This window comes from Bos taurus, chromosome 16 (assembly GCF_002263795.3).
Source record: "Bos taurus isolate L1 Dominette 01449 registration number 42190680 breed Hereford chromosome 16, ARS-UCD2.0, whole genome shotgun sequence".
NCBI lineage: Eukaryota > Metazoa > Chordata > Mammalia > Artiodactyla > Bovidae > Bos > Bos taurus.
The window spans coordinates 74,487,735-74,506,543 of NC_037343.1; positions in this window are offsets into that span (position 1 = coordinate 74,487,735).

Below are 18,809 nucleotides of genomic sequence, written 5' to 3' on the forward strand. Positions count from 1 at the left end.
TGTTGGCTGACACTGCCTTCTGCTCAGCCCTGGCTCCTGTTCATTTCATGGGATGCTAAGCATTTCCTTGTCAATTGGGGGATGTCAGGACGTGAAAACAACCAACATTAAGTAGATATTCTGTGCCAGCACGACAGCAAGTGTCTGGAATATGCTTTTGTCTCCTGTTCAAAGATGCTAAACTGGTCTCCAGCAAACAGCCACCATTTCAGCGTGCTTCCTTCGCTACTGGGGACCACAAATGGCTGAAAATTCGGTACTGCTTTCCCTCTCTCTGAATTCCTTCCTGCTTCCTTTTTCTCTTGTCTTCATACAAGGGCACTCAAGCCTTAGTTTATACCTCAGCTCTGCTGTTTGCTGTGCGATCATGGAAAACGAATTTAACCTCCCTGTGCCTGCGTCCTTATCTATGAAGCAGTGATAACAGTTATATTTATTTCATAATGTTGTAAGGACTAAATGAACTAATACATGTAATGTGTTCAATATGGTGTTTCATACTTTATAAACACTCCATAAATCTTTTCTTCTCCCCACCCCCCCTTTTTTTTTTTCAATTCTCCTGTCCTTTTTACCCAGTCTCTCTCTAGCCCTTCTTTTTTACCACTGGGAATTCTGACCTCAGAGGATTAGCTTTTACTGATCACCCACCTGTCTCTTTCTACCCAGAGCTGAACATTATTTCCACTGGTTGGCTGATAGTCACAGACAATGCCATGTAGACCCATCAGAGCCTGAAGCAAAAAAAAAAAAAAACAAACTCAGTAATACTGATACTGTACTTGCTTAAAAATTTTATCTTTTGTTCATCATGGGTCTCTTTGTTTTAATTTAGATTTTATTTAAAGTAGTACATTAAAATGTCATTTATCTTGCTTATTGAGCTTCTGATAACACTTTAATTTGTGCCCAAGGCAATGCATTATGAGCATCGCTTGCCTTACTTTAGCCCCAGCCCTGGCTGTCACAGAGATCAATTTTCTTCAGTCACCCTATTTTTTTCTTCTTAGTCTGTGTGGACCCTTGTAAAGGACATATCTTCTCTACAATGGCCACCCACCTGGTATTGATCATTGCAGAGGACAGGAAGTGAGAGTCAATTTTAAGCAGAAGTAAACATTTCTTTGGACTGAACACGAAACAAAAGGCAAGCAGGGAAACACATTTGCGATCTACATGACCTAAGGGTTAGGCCTTCAAATCTCCCCAGCTGATCCTTGAAATCTCGTCTTGCCCGCTTTGATAGGGTATGAATACGGGCCAGCCTAGAGGGGGCGTTATTTATGAACCTGACCGTCAGGGTGCAGGATGGCGTCGATGGAGGAGTCAGGCAGCAGGCTTCCAATGGCACGGCTTTTCCTCTCCCATTTCCATGCACGTAAGGATCTGTCCTGGGATTAAGCATTTTATGAGGGTCTTCTGCTGTGCCCCGTGATAAAGTAGGGCTGCACAGCATTTATCCCTTACAGTCCTTTTGATTTAAGACTAAAAGGAAAGCTTTTGATCAAACAAGAGGCTGACTATGCAGGCTTCTGGACTGTCTCACTATCAGGACCACCTACCACAGTGCTGAAACCCCTCCCTCTCTGTACTCAAAACACTATTGGGAAATTACACAAAACTTTCTAAGGACTTCCCTTGTGGCTCAGCTGGTAAAGAATTTGCCTAGAGAAGGGAAAGGCTACCCACTCCAGTATTCTGGACTGGAGAATTCCATGGACTGTATAGTCCATGGGATTGCAAAGAGCTGGACACAACTGAGTGACTTTCACTTTCATTTTCTAAGCTTTGAGGAATTGGGGGGCATCTCGGCTCCTTAGATATGCCTCAGAAAATGCTCTGTGTGTGCATACTAAATCACCTCAGTCATGTCTGACTCTTTGGGACCCCATGGACTGTATCCCACCAGGCTACTCTGTCCGTGGATTTCTCCAGGCAAGAATACTGGAATGGGTTGCCAAGCCCTCCTCCAGAGGATCTTCTCAACCCAGGGATCAAGCCCAGGTCTCCTGCATTGCAGGTAGATTCTTTACCATCCTAACTACCAGGGAAGCCCATTAAAATTGCTGAGCTCCACTACTGGTGTTTCTGATTCAAGAGGTCTGGGGTAGGGTTTATAACATTCGTAACATGTTCCCAGGTAATGTTGCTGCTGTGCCTTGGAGATCAAGCTCGTAGGAACACTGGCGTAGACTCTAGGTGTCCATTGGGTCACATCTTCAAGTCAGTACTTTCCCGATCAGTTGAATTATCTTACAGATAATATCTTACAGAGAGAAAATGTCTTTCTTTTATTGTCAATCAGGGTAGGCTATATTCTTACGAATATATATTCCTTTTCTGCATCCTATCTTATATTATCTCTGTCCTTCTCCATGTCCTTGGAGTCCTCTCCCTTCAGCTGGTGGGTGGGAAAAGAGAGTAAGGGGAAAGCACACCCCTTCTTCACCACGTTAGCCCAGATACGGCACATATCACTGGAAAGATGGAGGAGAATGGACTATGGCAGTGAGCCTAAGAGGGAAAAGAAACATGTGTGGGTGAATTTATAGCCCTCTCTGCTACACACCTCAAGAGTGTTTGGGAGTTCCATCTTGTTTTGTATAAAATCTCCCATCAGTGGTCTCAATTTTCCACTTTATGTCAACTGTATCAAATACTGGTAGTTAAAGCCTGTGTTCCTTCCCTAGTTAATTGCCAGCTTGATATAAACCATCAGTCCTTCCTAGAGAGAAGGTGTTCTCTCTCTGTGTGGTTGGGTTTTGAGGAAGCATATCCCCAGGTAGGGGAAGATGTTGTTTCCTTGAGAGACTTGTGATTCCCTTCTTTAAGAACTTCTGAGACAATAGCAAGCAATCTGACAAACCCCTTTTTACTTTGTGCTGTGCTTAGGTGCTTAGTCATGTCCGACTCTTTGCAACCCCGTGGACTGTAGCCTGCCAGGCTCCTCTATTCATGGGGATTCTCCAGGCAAGAATTTTGGAGTGGATTGCCATTTCCTTCTCCAGGGAAGCTTACTAACCCGGGGATCATACACAGGTCTCCTGCATTGCAGGCGGATTCTTTACCATCTGAGCCACCAGGGAAGCTTTCTACTTTAAATGCCCGTTATTTCTTATATTCTTTCATTAATAGGCAGAGAACAGGGGTGGAAAGGAAGTGAAAGGGAACAAGACTAAAACTTTTAATGTTCCTTTTTACTCACCTTGCTTCTTCTGTATTTCTATTACATATGGCCTGTGTGAGCACATGAGAATGAACATCTGACCAGGCATCACTTTTTGTTGCAATCAGGATTCTGACAAATTGTATGATGTATGACTATGTATGTGGGGAGAGATACTTAAAATAGCCTGGAAATCATCACTTGCATACAGGCATATTATTATATGTGATGAAATAATGTCATTGTATGTCAAGGAAGGTTAAAAGGAAGACATTGAAATCAGGTTCTCTCCCACCCTCCTGGAGTTTACAGGGAGAGAATAAATTGCTGTAAAATCTATTTTGGCTGCTGGCAACTCTGACCACATACTTATTCATGCACTTCAGCTTGTCCCTTCCGGGGTGTCTATTTCCTATCTAGAAAGTCACTGAAAGCAGCTCCTCTATAGAGCTTTCATATTCCCTAGAGATTATTAGGACAGGGAGCAGCTACACTCAAATCATTTCGAATAGCAACAGACTATTAAATGCTTGTAATTCCTTATACTTTTCACAATAAATCTGCATATATTTTCTCCTTTGGTGCTATTTATAACCTTGCAAAAATAAATATGTATAGGGTAGATGGGTACTATCTGTTCCCAGTTTACAGATGGGAAAAGTGACATGCAAAGTATGAGAGTTATTTGCGTAAATTTACGAAAGAAACTTGAATATGGAGTGAGGTCTAGAATGGAGATATGCATGTTTAATTAGAATGCTGTGTGCCGATACATGTGAATATTGTTTTTGTACAGTCACTACCTCGTGTCTGACTCTTTGCAACTCCATAGACTGTAACCCATTTCCTTCCCCAGGGGATCTTTCTGGACCAGAGATCAAACCTGCATTTCCTGCACTGGCAGGCTCATTCTTTACTACTGAACCATCAAGGAAGCCCCATGTGAAAATTACCGCTGACCCTAATGTTAGGGACCCCTTTCCATCTCCTTCACACAATCAGTCGAATGGTTTGTGGAGTTTATGAAGTTATCATTTGCATAACTATAATAAAATAGACCAAATAAATCCTTTTGATGATATGAATTTTCAATATGTTCAGCCATTGGCTCCAGGGAATTCTAATACATGCACATTTTAGACATTAAATTATTTATCATCAACGAAGCGGCAATGTCAAAATATCATAGGCATTGCTTAAGCAAGCAAATGATCAAACACTTTCCATCAGCCTCTCTGTATTCTGAAGAAAGAAAAATACAGCTCCAAACACTCATGTATGTTTCTGTCTCCTCCTTACCCAACTACTTTCCAAGACATAAGGATCCAAGTAAACCTAATTCAGGAGTATCAAAGAAGCATAATCGCGACAATGACTTAGCACCTCAGTAACATTTTCTTAGGCTTTCCTGGTGGTTCAGATGGTGAAGAATTCGCCTGCAATTCGGGAAACCTGGGTTCAATCTCTGGGTTAGGAAGATCCCCTAAAAGAGGACATGGCAACCCACTCCAATATTCTTTTATCAAAAATACGTTATCACTATTATTAACAGGACTCATCCACTATTTCAAATTTCGAGTTCCAACTATTGTTCCTAGGCATGGTCCTGTATATTATCAGATGTCCAATGGTATCTCTAAGTGTGATGTCGTCATGCAGAATGAATACACGGTCTACGGAAAAACCCTGGGCTCCCCTGGTGGCTCAGATGGTAAATTATCTGCCTGCAAGGTGGGAGACCCAGGTTCAGTCCCTGGGTCAGGAAGATCCTCTGGAGAAAGGAATGACAACCCACTGCAGTATCTTGCCTGGAGAATCCAATGGACAGAGGAGCCTGGCGGGCTACACCCATGGGGTAGCAAAGAATCTGACATGACTGAGAGACTATCAGTACTTTCTATGATCTATCAGATGAGACACATGTAAAATGACAAAAGAGAAAAGCAAAATAAAGAACTTCTTTACTCCTTTCCTCCCCGCTCCCCGCACCCCGCCAAGATGTGCTCCTTTCCTATCTGTTTTACAAAACTCTTCCTGAAATTGTTTTTGGATCATATATCCCCAAACAGTAGAGCATCAGAGTGGAGGCATCAGGGAACGTGTCCTTGCACTTCCTGAGAACCCCCCTCTCTCCAGCTGGGCTTCGAATGCCCTCCAGGCGCTGACTAACAGCTGGGTTGTCATCCAGGCCACTGAGCCCTGCCGGCAATGTGACTGCATTTTTTCCAAGTTCAACTCCAGATGCTTGCTCACAAGTCACTAAATTAACAGCAGATTCATTTTGGGCTCATTAACATTACACCAAGATCACAATAGGATCACCACCCAGAAAGGCGATCCCGTGCTTATCCAGTACTCTCATCATCCCTTTGTTTTCATTTTTCTAAAATGAAGTCAGAGAAAAGGAGGGTGAAGCCCCCAAGAAGACCCATGCCTAAGACATCATCAAAAACCTGTGTCACTATCGAGAGAAAACCACCACCACCCTATGTCTGATTGACACGTTTTATGAAGGGCAAGTGACAGCTTTTAATGTAAGTACTGACAAAATTACTGTTGGAGGGCTTTTTTAGAAAACGCATATACTTTATGACATGAAATATATTAAGACGTCAGTGTTTTAACCAATGTTTATAAAGATCTATTACCATCATTTATTGAGTCTGTAAAGCATGTTATGGGCTAACAAGATAAAAGATGCTTTGCAAATAAAGTTGCTATTATTTAGAATGTGAATCTGCTGCCCTAGTTTACCCAGTTAGAGAGGTGGTGCATTTAACCACTTGTAAGCAGAATATTTTTTTTTCCAAGTGCTTTGTTTTGGAAGATGAATAAATTAGTCGACATCATAGTCAGCACTCACGTGAGCAAACTCCTCTGTATTTTTACACAAGTGCATTTATGCAAAGTCTGGTATACCTTGACATATTTAGTATCTACCTGAGAAATCGGTTCAGAAAGCCAGCACAGCCATTACCCACATGCTGGACTGTGACCCTCGTTAGACCCTCAGCTCCATGAAGCAGAGGATGCTTTATTTTCATTGTGTGCCAATGCCTGGCTCAAGGCAAGCCACAAAATAGGTAATCAATAAATGTTTGTTGATAGATAAACTAAATAATGAATGAACAGAGCATCACCTGGGTCCATTGACCTATGCTGTAATCACAAATTTGAATGAGTAGAGGCAGTGTGTCTATTTCAAAGAATGGCTTTTCTAGGTGTGGTGGTCTGAAAATATCAGATGTTTTACGTTTTAAAGTAACAATTATTAACTGGAGAGGTGCTGTTTCAGATGTTTTAAGCTTAATTAGCAAAGGATATCTCTGCTGAGACAAGAGCCCGGAATTCAGGCCATGACCTCAGATTTTTTTTCTTGTCGGGGAGAAGAAATTACAGAGTGAACAGACCTTCATGTTGTACAACTCAAGGGTGGACGCCCATGTGGTTAATTGGTCTTCATATGTCAATAACTTTTCTGCTAAAAGTTCTCAATATCCCTTTCTACAAAAGTGTCACTGAGGGAGGAAAATCTTCAGTGAAAGTGGTATCTTGATTTGTCTTTTAAAGCACCTGCTTAACTTCACACACCGCCAGGCTGTTGTCCTGGGCACTGTCTTCTTGGCTTCAGACTTCTGGAAACCACAGTCTCTGCTACCCCAGTGCTGAGAGGGGTGAGGCGGGGTTTATGGAAACCACAGTCTCTGCTACCCCAGTGCTGAGAGGGGTGAGGCGGGGTTTATGGAAACCACAGTCTCTGCCACCCCAGTGCTGAGAGGGGTGAGGCGGGGTTTAGGTACAGAGGATGTCTCACTTTACTGAGCACATTCATTTCAGGAAGGGGTTGGAAGTGACACTCAAAGAGCCAGAGCCATAAGCTGCCATATGTGAGGTGCTAAAACTAGACTCAGACTTTATGTGGCTGTGCTGTTTTCCATGGTTCAGAATGGAGTTCATTTGAAAACACATTCACATTGAAGAAAATCTGAAAATCAGAGAGTTATAAAGAGAGGGCATGATGCCACAACAAAATTTAGCCGAGAGAGAGAGAATATAAAATATTCACTTATATTCATATGCATAATATGTAAATATATTTTATGGATAACTAAGTTCATGTCTGGGCTTCTCCAGTGACTTAGCAGTAAGGAATCTGCCTGCCATGCAAGAGACACAGGAGATGAAGATTTGATTTCTGGCTTGGGAAGATCCCCTGGAGGAGGGAGTGGCAACCCACTCCAATATTCTTGCTGGGAAAACCCCATGGACAGAAGAGCCTGGTGGGATACAGTCCTTGGGGTCACAAAGAGCCGGACACGACTGAAGCAACTGAGTGCTAGGTCATGTCTATCGATTTGTATCCTACGTTTTTACCTAGATTATGACAAAAGATGAGGTTAAGGCAAATTTATCCAGTGATAGAAATGCTGCCTTTGCCCATTGAGAGTGGGATATTCATAACATGCCACAGACTGAAGTAGTTTCAAAATTATTTATTCAAACCTCGCTCCTCTTTCTCTCTCCACAGATCAGGAGAAGAATCTACTTGTGATCATTGCACGTGCTTCTCCTGGTTTGCACGGCACTCCTTTATCACAATAGAACAGGCGTGTGGGGCAGGACAGCACAGGTTCTGGAGTCAGACTGTCTCTGTTCAAATCCCCACTCTGATGATGCCTAGCTTTGCAATTTTGAGTGACATATTCACATTCCCTATGTTACTGTTTCCTCTTCAGTAAAACAGATACAATGCTATTGCCTATCTCATGATTGTTATGGGAATTAAGTGAGCAAATATACAAAAAGCACTCATAAGAGAGCCCAGGAGTTACTATGTTGCCAGTAAATGTTAGCTTTTATTATCAGTGCACATAGTATTATATGTCTAGGAGAAAGTACATGTACAAGTCCATCTGTTATCATTGTTGTTCAGTCGCTCACTTGTGTCCATCTCTTTGTGACCCCAAAGACTGCAGCGCACTAGGTTGCAAGTTGCAAGTCCAGGGTCATGGTGAATTCCATTTAGACACTCTCTCCAAGACTGAATGTCCTGATCTACAATTTGAGTTTTCAACCAACCAGTTGAGCAGGGGGAAAAAGTGTAATCAAATATATTAAAGGATCAGGCCTTATGAGATTATGAGCGTAGTTTACAATTATACAGTATAGTTCATAATTTTCACTGTGGAAACAAAACGTAAAAATGAAGCAACCTTGATAAATGTTTACACAGTCTCTAACCACGTCAACAGTTGTCTGTTTCCCTTCACCATCAGTGGGTGACCAACCCAGCTCTGGGAGTTGGTGATGGACAGGGAGGCCTGGCATGCTGCGATTCATGGGGTTGCAAAGAGTCGGATACGACTGAGCAACTGGACTGAGCAACTGAACTGAGCTGAAGCCAGCTCCCTCTTGGCAGTTCACCTTGCTCTCCCAGGATCATCACTGCCCCTGGTGCCCAGCTACGGAACAGCAGCACCGAGCCATCGAGAAAGTTCCTAGAAACCACAACACAGTTTATGAGCTGCACACGCATTGCAGTGACTGATTAAAAAATACAAGATGAAATATTGCAGCTATCAATGATTCCTTCACATGGCTGACTTCTAATGAAAAGGTACAGTTTCTCAGGGAGAGAGAAGAAATGAAGGAAAAGGATTTTTATCAATTTCAGAGGAACCCTTGATATCATCCTGAACATTTTTCTGGGTGAAATATTTTTCTTATATTACCCTCCATCATGCTGTGTTTGTTTAATTTCCCCTTTTCAGCAGGTATATATTTCAGTTTTTAATTTAAAAAACATCATTGCCCCTCATTGGTTTCCTCACATCATTTCATTTCCTATTTGCTCACTTCTCCTTAGAATTTTTTGCTGCTAGTGATGAGGAATTTCTGCTGATACTTTATTCTCCAAAACGTGTGTACAAAAAAGAGAATAGGCCCACAAGTGATTTGGTTTTTACTAGACTTCATATCCATATCTGCCCCCAAAGCGATACGTAATTTCTGTTTCTACCTCCAACACAGAGGCTGAGAACCACCTCCGTCAATATGGCCCTCTGAAATATTTTAGAGAAAATATTATGAAAAGTAAATCATCTGTTGTGTAATTAGTGGGTGTCTTAGCACATGGATTATGGAGAGCGTGGTGAGGCTGTGAGAAGCTGAAATCTCTCTGGCTGATGGATGTTTGGGCAGCATAAGGATCACTCCGCACAGGGCTGCACACACCTTTCTCCCCACCTTCCTGTCTTTCCCTTTCTGTCACCTACTCCATCCGCCCGTGTTTCTCCTCCCTACTCCTTTGACCCAATCAGGGCTTGGCTACTCCTTTACTACCTGGGCCTTGGGTAAGAAAATGCAAAAAAAGAAAAAAGAGAGAGAGAGAGACCATAGCATTTTTTCTTTAGCTCTATCCCACCAAATTCAAGTGCAGGGGCATGTCTTCTATGAACCTGAGGAATGATCTTCATCACAGTCCCCAAATAACATCTCTTGAATAGGTCTTGTTAGTCTGGCTGAAGGCTGGACATCAGATGTGGAGGGGTGCCCAGGAAATAAGCAAGCTCTGAGGTTAAGGCATCAGTCCTGCAGACCGCCAGGTCTGCTCCAAATTTCTGACACCAACTACAGCTTCAGGAGTTTCCCCAAATCACTGTGTCAAGGAAAACACTCACTGTTTCCTCGACTCTCACCCTCAACACTTCTGTTACCAGATTTGTAGAATTTTTTTTCCCCATACTAATCAAGTCTCTGCCACTAGTTGGATGCCCTACAATTCAGTTCAATTCTGATTCCATAAGTTAAGGGCTTAGTCCCACAAGACTGCTCCCCGTATTAGATGTCAGTTGCAAATAGTAGGTCCCCAGGTTACCCACCACTTCCATCTGATGGGGTTGCAAATCAAAGTTTCCCATGGTCCCCTTCTTGGGGTCAATAATTTGCTCAAGCTTTGCTTAGAACCCAGGAAGAGAGTTTACTTATTGGTTAGTGGTGGGTTAGTCACTCAGTTGTGTCCGACTCTTTGTGACCCCAGGAACTGTAGCCCGTCAGGCTCCTCTATCCATGGGATTCTCCAGGCAAGAATACTGGAGTGGATTGCCATTCCCTTCTCCAGAGGATCTTCCTGACCCAAGGATCGAACCCAGGTCTCCTGCATTGCAGGCAGATTATTTACCATTTGAGCCACAGGGAAGATCCTTACTTACTACTGCCAGTTTATTACAAAGAAAATGTTAAAAGACACAATTGAAGTGTCTGATAAACAGATACATTGGGGAAGGTCTGGAAAACTCCTGAGTAGAGGAGCTTCTGTCCCTGTGGAGTTTGGTTAAAACACCCACCTAGCATACAGAAGTGTTCATCAACTCCCAGGCTCTCTGTGTTCTGTAGTTCGGGGATTTATTTTTTATGGCAGCTTCAGCATGTAGCCATGATTGGTTATTAACTACTTTTTCAGCCTCCTTCTGCTCTCTAGAGGATGGGAAGTTGGGCCAGAAGTCCCAAGCTTCTAAACATGGTTTCACATTTCTAGTGACCAGCCCTCATCCAGAAGCCCACCAAGAGCTGGCTCATTGGAACAAAAGATGGTCCTGTCACCCAGGAAACTCCAAGGGATTTAAGAGTTCTGTGTCATAAGCTCAGATCAAAGGCCAAATGTTAGCAGGAACTAGGAACAGAGAAACAGATATAAAAATAATTATGTACATACCCTTAAGTTCAAAAACTGGAGAAGACAATGGCACCCCACTCCAGTACTCTTGCCTGGAAAATCCCATGGACAGAGGAGCCTGGTAGGCTGCAGTCCATGGGGTCGCTAAGAGTCGGACACGACTGAGCGACTTCACTTTCACTTTTCACTTTCATGCATCAGAGAAGGAAATGGCAACCCACTCTGGTGTTCTTGCCTGGAGAATCCCAGGGACGGGGAAGCCTGATGGGCTGCCGTCTATGGGGTCGCACAGAGTCGGACACGATTGAAGCGACTTAGCAACAGCAGCAGCAAGTTAAAAAACTCACTAGAAAGACTCACAGAATTCATTAAAAACTATTATACTCACAATATGTGAACCGTGAACTTCCTGATGTTCAAGCTGGTTTTAGAAAAGTCAGAGGGACCAGAGATCAAATTGCCAACATCCGCTGGATCATCAAAAAAGCAAGAGAGTTCCAGAAAAACATCTATTTCTGCTTTATTGACTATGCCAAAGCCTTTGACTGTGTGGATCACAATAAACTGTGGAAAATTCTGAAAGAGATGGGAATACCAGACCACCTGATCTGCCTCTTGAGAAATTTGTATGCAGGTCAGGAAGCAACAGTTAGAACTGGACATGGAACAACAGAATGGTTCCAAATAGGAAAAGGAGTTCGTCAAGGCTGTATATTGTCACCTTGCTTATTTAACTTATACGCAGAGTACATCATGAGAAACGCTGGGCTGGAAGAAGCACAAGCTGGGATCAAGATTGCCGAGAGAAATATCAATAACCTCAGATATGCAGATGACATCACCCTTATGGCAGAAAGTGAAGAGGAACTAAACAGCCTCTTGATGAAAATGAAGGTGGAGAGTGAAAAAGTTGGCCTAAAGCTCAACATTCAGAAAACGAAGATCATGGCATCCGGTTCCATCACTTCATGGGAAATAGATGGGGAAACAGTGGAAACAGTGTCAGACTTTATTTTGGGGGGCTCCAAAATCACTGCAGATGGTGACTGCAGCCATGAAATTAAAAGACGTTTACTTCTTAGAAGGAAAGTTATGACCAGCCTAGATAGCATATTCAAAAGCAGAGATATTACTTTGCCAACAAAGGTCCGTCTAGTCAAGGCTATGGTTTTTCCTGTGGTCATGTATGGATGTGAGAGTTGGACTGTGAAGAAGGCTGAGCGCTGAAGAATTGATGCTTTTGAACTGTGGTGTTGGAGAAGACTCTTGAGAGTCCCTTGGACTGTAAGGATATCCAACCAGTCCATCCTGAAGGAGATCAGCCCTGGGATTTCTCTGGAAGGAATGATGCTGAAGCTGAAACTCCAGTACTTTGGCCTCCTCGTGCGAGGAGTTGACTCACTGGAAAAGACTCTGATGCTGGGAAGGATTGGGGGCAGGAGGAGAAGGGGACGACAGAGGATGAGATGGCTGGATGGCATCACTGACTCGATGGACGTGAGTCTGAGTGAACTCCGGGAGTTGGTGAGGGACAGAGAGGCCTGGCATGCTGCGATTCATGGGGTCGAAAAGAGTCGGACACGACTGAGCGACTGGACTGAACTGAAAGAAGCAACAGTTAGAACTGGACATGGAACAACAGACTGGTTCCAAATAGGGAAAGGAGTATGTCAAGGCTGTATATTGTCACCTTGCTTATTTAACTTATATGCAGAGTACATCATAAGAAACACTGGGCTGGATGAAGCACAAGCTGGGATCAAGATTGCCGGGAGAAATATCAATAACCTCAGATATGCAGATGACAACACCCTTAGGGCAGAAAGCAAAGAACTAAAGAGCCTTTTGATGAAAGTGAAAGATGAGAGTGAAAAAGTTGACTTAAAACTCAACATTTGGAAAACTAAGATCACGGCATCCGGTCCCATCACTTCATAGCAAATAGATGGGGAAACAATGGAAACAGTGAGAGACTTTATTTTGGGGGGCTCCAAAATCACTGCAGATGGTGACTGCAGCCATGAAATTAAAAGACACTTGCTCCTTGGAAGAAAAACTATGACAGAACTAGACAGCATATTAAAAAGCAGACATTACTTTAACAACAAAGGTCTGTCTAGTCTAAGCTATGGTTTTTCCAGTAGTCATGTATGGATGTGAGAGATGGGCTATAAAGAAAGCTGAACACCAAAGAATTAATGCTTTTGAACTGTGGTGTTGGAGAAGACTCTTGAAAGTCCCTTGGACTGCAGGGAGGTCCAACCAGTCCATCGTAAAGGAAATCAGTCTTGAATGTTCATTGGAAGGACTGATGATGAACCTGAAATTCCAATACTCTGGCCACCTGATGTGAAGAACCAACTCATTGGAAAAGATCCTGATGCTGGGAAAGATTTAAGGCAGGAGGAGAAGGGGACGACAGAGGGTGAGATGGTTGGATGGCATCACCAATGCAATGGACATGAGTTTGAGTAAACTCTGGGAGTTGGTGATGGACAGGGAAGCTTGTCGTGCTGAAGTCCATGGGGTTGCAAAGAGTCAGACACAATTGAGCAACTGAAATGAACTGATCCATGATTATTATAGGAAAAAGATACAAATTAAGACCGACCAAAGGAGGAGACTCATAGGATAGCATCTAGGAGGGTTCTAAACCCGCTGTTCCACCATCCTCAAGATGAAGTCCACTCAAGCTTGGTGTACAGAGTTTTACTGAGCCTTCATTACAGTCATGATTGGTTGGTTGTCCCTGTGGTTGATCTCAGTCTCTAGATAAACTGATACCTCAAGACCAAAAGCCTCCGCCCTCTAACGATACTGTCAGCCTTTCTGGCACAGCCAGTCCCCACCCTGAGAGTATCAGGGATGAGCAGCCCACCCTGAGTCATTCTGTGAGATAAACTCTCAGGAGTGTGTTTAGGGGACATCATAAATAATAAGCACTGTTGTTAGGAACCAAGGACAAAGGCCAGACCTCTATTTAGATGTGACCAAACTCCTCCTCACCACCCCAGGGCTAAGAAAGAAAATAGAAAAGCCAGAGCAGCTACCCAAGCCCACCTGTTTCACTGAGTACCTCTCAGTCTCTTCCCTCCTCGCACTCTTTAGAGGGTCAAGTGTGTTCGCTGCTGTGCTAAGTCGCTTCAGTCATGTCCAGTTCTGTGTGACCCTACAGACAGTAGCCCTCCAGGCTCCTCTGTCCATGGGGTTCTCCAGGCAAGAATACTGGAGTGGGTTGCCATGCCCTCCTCCAGGGGATCTTCCCGACCCAGGGATCGAACCCGTGTCTCCTGCATTTCCTGCATGGGTAGGCAGATGGGGACTGCAGATGGTGCAGTCCCCATCACAGTGACACTTTACCACCAGTGCCACCTGGAAAGCAAGTGTATTCTAAATAGAGTATTAATACAGAACTGTTGCTTGGACCAAGCATGTATTTTAAACAATATAAAAACAATACAAAATTCTTATGAAGTCCCATAAGTGATGTGTTCACATACTCACATTAACATGTGTTCAGATAACACATTCCCATAAGTGATGTGTTCTGTTATCTTGGATACTATTTTAGCTAGTAATTTGCGTGTCTTTCATAAGTCCTCTCCTTAACGCTCTGAATGGAATTTGAATGTTTCTTTTAAAGATTTTTACTTAGAAGATAGTGTTCGCACCTACAGAGTGAGTCACTGGAAAACCTGTTTGTTGACTGGGAGAGTGTTGGTCTAAATCCAACACAGATGTTTTGAAAAAAAAAACGTTTTAGTGAATATCATGTCTTTTCTATATGATTTCATATGCCTTGCACGTAGAAGAAATTGCTGCAAGTTTTGTAACAGTGATGCTTTATTTGGTTCCATCTTACCAGTGTTTTCAACATCTTAGAGATCTGAAACATTTCTATCCATTAAAGGCAACAGGAGGGAACTCCTTTGTGAATAGAGATGCAAGTCCAAATGTTTGATCTATGATACAGTACTTGTCTCAAAAATGGTTAAAAGGAGGTTGTAATATGCATCCACGCACAACCATCTGCATCTTCGCGACAGCGACACGTCAATTGCTTGCATATTCACAGGTGGTGATTGACTGGTTCGTGCCTGTCTGGCAAATTGGTGCGTTCAGCTTCGTGCTCGTGGATGTGGGTGTATTTCACAGAAGCAGGTTGGGCAATAAATTCTGAAACTTTATCCTCATCTTTGGATAGAGTAATAAAAGTTTGTAGGCTTAAGAAAGCAATATTCCCTGGAACTGCAATATATGGGAATGATGAAACTGAACTAAAATGTACGGTAATCTCTAAGGCCTACCCAAGCTAGGGAGGTGCAAAGTGAGGGCTATAAAGCAAAATTTAACACCCGCCACACTAAAAGTCATTTTTGGCCTCTGACCAATTTCACACAGAATTGGGAAATATGACTAATATCAAGGCCAGAGTCCCTGGAGGAGCTTAAGGAGGAGCATGTCAGGAAGAAAAGTGATGGTCCGTTACTAGTGGAACCAATGAGAGGTCAGTGCTGGCACTAGAATGGCCCAAAGCCTGCCAGGCAGCAGCTTGTCTTCCCTTTTCTTAAATTCCATCTGCTGTGCAAAACAAGATTTGCAGCTGTCCTTGGAGACTTGCGACTTCTGTAGGTTAAAAGGTCTCCATGGCAGAGACCAAGGATCTTCCTTTCCGTGGGGTGTAGGTTAGGGTATGAGAATCAGCTTTTCCCATGAGGCAGTGTTTGCAGCATGCAATTCACTGTCACCAAGGACGTCCCCACAAAGCCAGACTTAAAGAGGCAACAAACAAATAACCAAACTCGCATAACTGCCAAACCCTGATCAACACGTTCAGCTAGCCCGAAGCATTTTTGTTTACAGTTCCAAGGCCAGAAATGGTATTCTTTTTTCTTTTTTTTTTAACTTAGTTGGATCATTATGCTGAATTCTGGCACCTGGGTTCCCCTTCTTAATTTTTTTTTAAAATTTTTATTATCCAAATACCATCAGCCTCTATATGGTAAACTTGTCCTGTGTCCAGCTTGACAATCTCTTTCTGTCCCAGCACCCATGATTAGCCCCATGCTTGATGATGGTGGACACAGCTTCATGTGACCATCAGTTCCAGTTAATGTTCTTGACTGATTACAGGATCATTGCTGTGACAGGAACATGTCAGCAGTGGGTGATTTCCACTGAACAGTGACTCCTAGACTATGGCTTTGCAAGCAGAGCAAGGAGGAAAGATGAACAATTATCCAGTGGACGTGATCCATGCTGACAGCCAATCTGGATAATTCAAATAGAAACAACTTCCTTTGCTTCACTGGCAGGTTTGGGGCTTGATTTAGTGAGATCAGTGTTTAACTTTCTTTGCCTGTGGAAAGGCAGTACATGTGTTTGCTGGTTAAGTGAGGGTTTGGGGGCTATAACCACAGCATCTGTTAATTTGACATTCAAGTTTCACTCTGGCTTGGAAGCCCCTGTGCCTAAAATTTTAAAGCTGCAATACATACCTATCTTCCAGATGTCTGGGAACTCAGATTGCATATGCTTCTTGGTTTTCTAATCTGCCCAGAGAAATAAAACCATCACCTGAGCCAAAGAGTAGTTTGCTTAATTGGATTTTTTTTTTTTCCATTCCGGAGATACACAAAATGTATTCTAATGTTGCAGTCGTCTGAGTGACATTGTGAGCTGAGCCAGACCACTTACCTAGACTTGAAGATTTACATTTTGATGATGTTTTTCAAGTGCTGTTTTATCTGGAGGAAAAAAAAAGCAGTATTTTCAGCAGCTGCAGAATTCTCCACACATCTGCAAGAAGTCTTTCCTTCTGCCCTGGGCAGCACAGGGTAATGGCTAGAGCATAAGTTTTAGGGTCAATTTGACCTTGTTTGGATACCAGTTCCAAAACTCATTAGGTATATTATCTTGAGCAAGGGACCTAATCTTTTCAAGTGTCAGTTGCCTCATTTATGAAATAGAGGGTAAGCATCATTCTGATAACTTCAAGACTGCTATAAGGGTTAAAGATGATGTATTCAACGAACATTTACTGAGTGCCTGCCATGTGTCAAGTGCCGTTTCAGGCACTGGGAAACAGTAGTGACTCAAGTAGGTGAAATCACTGCCTTCGTGGAGCTGGTGATGTATTTAGTGAGGCAGACAAAAACAAGATTAATAAGGAGGATAAATAGCAGGTGAGATGGGTGGCATGGAATCTGGGAGAAACATAAAACATGGAAGAGGGACAGGAAGTGACAGTGGGGAAGGGGGTGCAGTAACACATGGTGATAAACACAGGGGTGAAAGTGTAGGTCACGGGGATGCCGGGGAGAAGACTGCTACGGGATGAACTGTGTGCCTCCACCGAAAGATACGCTGAAGTCCTAGAGTCGAGTAACTCAGACTGTGAACTTGCTTGGAAATAAGGTCTTTGTAGAGGTAATCAGTTTAAAAGGAGGTCTTATGCGGGCTTCCCTCACAGCTCAGTTGGTAAAGAATCCACCTGCAATGCAGGAGACCCTGATTCAATTCCTGAGTAGGGAGGGTCCCCTGGAGAAGGGATAGGCTACCCACTCCAGTATTCTTGGGCTTCCCTTGTGGCTCAGCGGGTAAAGAATCTGTCCACAATGCGGAAGACCTGCGTTCGATCCCTGGGTTGGGAAAATCTCCTGGAGAAGGGAAAGGCTACCCACTCCAGTATGCTGGCCTGAAGAATTCCATGGACCAGTTGCAAAGAGTCAGACACGACTGAATGACTTTCACTTTCACTTTAGGATGGGTCTTAATCCAATATGACCTGTGTCCTTACATCAAGAGGAAATTTGGGTAGAGAGACAGATGGGCACAGAGGGAAGACATCGTGAAGACACACGGGGAGAAAATGGCCATGTGGCTGAAGTGAGAGAAAGCCAAGGAGTGCTGGCAGACACCAGGCGCTAGGAGGGGCCAGAGAGGACACCCCTAACCCTCAGAGCATGGCCCCATGGACTCCTCGATTTCAGACTTCCTGCCTCCAGCACTGTGAGGCAACATATTCCTGTTGTTTTGAAGTCACCCAGTCATGGGTGCTTTATTATAGCAGGCTTGGAAACTAATACAAAGAGCATCTGCATTGAAGGAGCAGCGTGTGTCAAGGCCCTGAGGCCAGGAGGGCATCAGAACACGCGAGGAACCGCCCAGAGGGCAGCATGCCTGGAGAGGGACAGGTCAGAGAACAAGGAGGAGAAGACAAGGTGGGAGAGGCCAGGGGTACGGACCGGGTCACCCTCACGTCTGTGCCTTAACTCTGCAAGACAGGGAAGAAAAAATCAGAGGGCTTGGAAGAGAGGAGGCTGAGATCTGACTCTCATTATCAGATTATGTCTGTGAAGTGCCGCCTGATTGGCAATGAATATTTTTTTTTTTACCTCTTTAGCCCACTTCACTTCTGATAAATTCTAGTTGAAGGGTGGGGAAGGCAATGTTTTTAATGTTCATTATTTATGCAGCTGTTCCAGCGCTGTGTGCTGTGGAGAACTTGCTCGTAATGATTGCAATCCTTGGAAGTTTACAGTGACAGAAAGCTTTTCTCTACCTGCACCATGCCAATGCCATTTATTCAGGTCTCACGCACTGGAGGATGATTGACTGAAATCTCTCTCTCCATTTAGCTTTTTTAAAGTTTATTTATTTCTTCGACTATATCAGGTCTTAGTTGTGGCATGCGGGATCTGGTTTCCTGACCAAGGATCGAACGTGTGACCTCTGGATTGGGAGTACAGAGTCCTAACCACGGACCATCACTTGGTGGGGGTCAGGGTGTCTCCTTCATTTAGTTCTGATTATGCTTTGCCTGTGTATTTCTTTGGTTTGGCTGGAGAAAGATAAGCTCCCACACGGCTAGCTGACCATTTCTGGAGAGGTAAACAGAAGTTTCAGCACGCAAGATAAAAGGGAAGTTTTGGAAGGAGACTCGGTGGAGATACCAGGGTTTTTGGT